General features: G+C 42.1%; 1 protein-coding gene across 1 annotated transcript in view; it reads right to left on the bottom strand.

Annotated features, from left to right (window-relative positions):
* Positions 1-2,500, bottom strand: part of KIF1C (kinesin family member 1C) — a gene marked incomplete in the record, with an annotated part of 1,373,479 nt that overhangs the window by 437,663 nt on the left and 933,316 nt on the right.

Raw genomic sequence — 2,500 nt, 5'->3', positions numbered from 1 at the left:
TTTAAGAATCGTTTTCTGCTCTGCTCACAGGGCTTAGTTAACTGTGTTTGCTAATATTTGCTTTTTCTGTACAAACTACTGGATTTACTTTCACTGCTACATTAGTTGTTTAAAAAGTAGTATCTGCTCTGCTTTCAGGGGTCAGTCAACTGGGAATACTGTTCATGCTACACTGGTTATTTCTTGTCTGTATTATACCTCACTTATCCTTCTGATTCTCTAGGGTTTTTATAGGTCTGGTCTCCCATATGTCTTTTCTTACTTTCTTGGTATAACCTTTAGTATGCGTTCCCCCTTATCTCTTGCAACTTCTCCTGACGGGTTAAACACTCTGTGGTCATCCCCTGCCCAACAGACTCGCCCAGCAAAATACCTTGTGAAAGTGTTATAAATCTGCTTAAGTTACCTGCCTAAAGCAGCTCCAAAAAAACAAACTAAAAACAGCAGCTTTCTAGCTCAACTGTAGGTGTTCCTTCTAATGTAATTTATCCACACTTTGAATGTGTTTTTAAGACTATCTGCTTTTTAAAAAGTGAACTGCTCCTTATCATTTAAAGTATTATTAAAGGGCAGGTGAGCACACACGCAGGTTAGTTTTTCTGGCTGTAGCAACTTACTTTGGCCACCAGGAGGCAGCACGCCACCAGCAGTCTACAATATTCCTTGCTGTTTTAACTAATAGTACCAATAGCTTTTACTTTAATGTTATTTTAACTCTCAATAGTTCCAGTATATGCAGGTTTAATGTTGCCAGCCACATTCTACAGTGCTATTTAACCCCTAGTACCCCTTCTGTAACCTTTGTCTCCTGTTTTTAAATTTATATCTGCAACATTTCCATCTCTGGCTTGCTCTCTTCTTAACTCTTCAGCTCTGATTTTCACAGTTGCTTCCTTTCTTATTGTTATTTTCAGTGCTGCTTCACACTGCTGACATGGCCCTGTCCGCTCGGGCTCACTCCGCTCCCCTACCCTACTCCCATTCCCACCACCCCCATTACAATTTCCTTTATACCATCTACTCCCTCCCCTTCCTTCCCCCAACATCCTCTGACAAACTACTTCCTGTCGGACTCCAAATACATCACTTCCTTCCCCTACTGTTACACTCTGTCTATAACTTCTACACCTTCCATCAAAAATGAAGCACCTTATCATTACCAACTCACTCCTACTTCTCTCTGCTCTAACCTCTTATCACTCACACCTTCCTTATTTCTCTATTATGCTCTCCTACCTCTTATACCTTTGACACTTATTCTACACCTTCCTACTTTCATATCACCCCAGCCCTTTTCAACCTCTCCACCTCTTCTCTTCACAAACTGTCTACAGTGCAAATCCGCCCTCCTACCTACAAATCTAAACCCAAGTTACACAAACTACATCTATGTACTACTGTACTCGCTCTTCCCACTAACTTTCTCATATCTGGGGATGTCCACCCCAACCCTGGCCCCTCACCCTCTCCCCTCATTCAAATACCCCCTGATCTTCTACCTCCCTTCCTTCCCCAAACACCTCTCACCATACCCAGCCTCTTACACTAAACTCATCCATATCCAAGCACCTGACAATATACTCTTTAAATATTCAAAGCCTAACCAACAACATTACCAATTTCCATGCCTAGATAATGCATGCAAACCCTCACACATCCTTTCCTTATCTGAAACCTGGCTTAAGCCACATATCACTAACAATGAAATTCTCCCACCAGGCTATAATATCTATCGTTCTGATAGATTCTCAAAAAAAGGGGTGGTGTAGCCATCCTTCACTTCAATAGCCTCAATCTCTCACCTTTCCCCACACCCATCTCTGATTTTCACCCAGCTGAACTCATCATCCTTAATTGCCACCTTAACCCTCACAAAAACGTAGCTGCTGACGCCATCTATTTCCCTTCCTGGAAACATATCATCCACTTTAGAGAATATCTTATCCTGGTTTTCCCACAATATTCCCAATGAAACCCTCATCTTAGGCAATATTAACCTAGATTGGTCTAAACTTAAAATGGACTCTCCACAAGTCAACATCAACCTACATGGTTTTCATCAACTGATATCTTCACCCGCCTCCATAAAAACTAATCTTCTGGCTCCATAGTTGACTGGATACTCACCAACTCCCCTCACCACTACCACAACCCCACTACCCTCCTTGACCCACTTAGTGACCACCTCCCCACCTCGGTACTTAGATACACCATCCAAACCCCCAAATCCCACACTTACAGAGATTGCCGAAAACTCTCTAATTTTAATGTAGTCCAATTGAACTCTATTCTAGCCACCACTGACTGGTCCATCCTTAAACAAATCCCTCTCAATAACGCAGTTACTAGGTTCAATAGCATCTTCCTGAACTTCCTTGCTCTCTCTAGGAAGGTTAGAATAAAACCCAATGATGCTCCCTGGCTCTCAAAAGAAGTCCCTTATGCTAAAAAGAGAGAGCTTGGAAAGCCTGGATCAAAACAAAGGAATTACCTCTGCTAC

Source organism: Protopterus annectens, chromosome 7.part0 (assembly GCF_019279795.1).
Source record: "Protopterus annectens isolate FY-2018-M chromosome 7.part0, PAN1.0, whole genome shotgun sequence".
Taxonomy (NCBI): domain Eukaryota; kingdom Metazoa; phylum Chordata; order Ceratodontiformes; family Protopteridae; genus Protopterus; species Protopterus annectens.
Note: the sequence above shows the minus strand (reverse complement) of the source record. Positions and strands in the feature narration are given on the sequence as shown.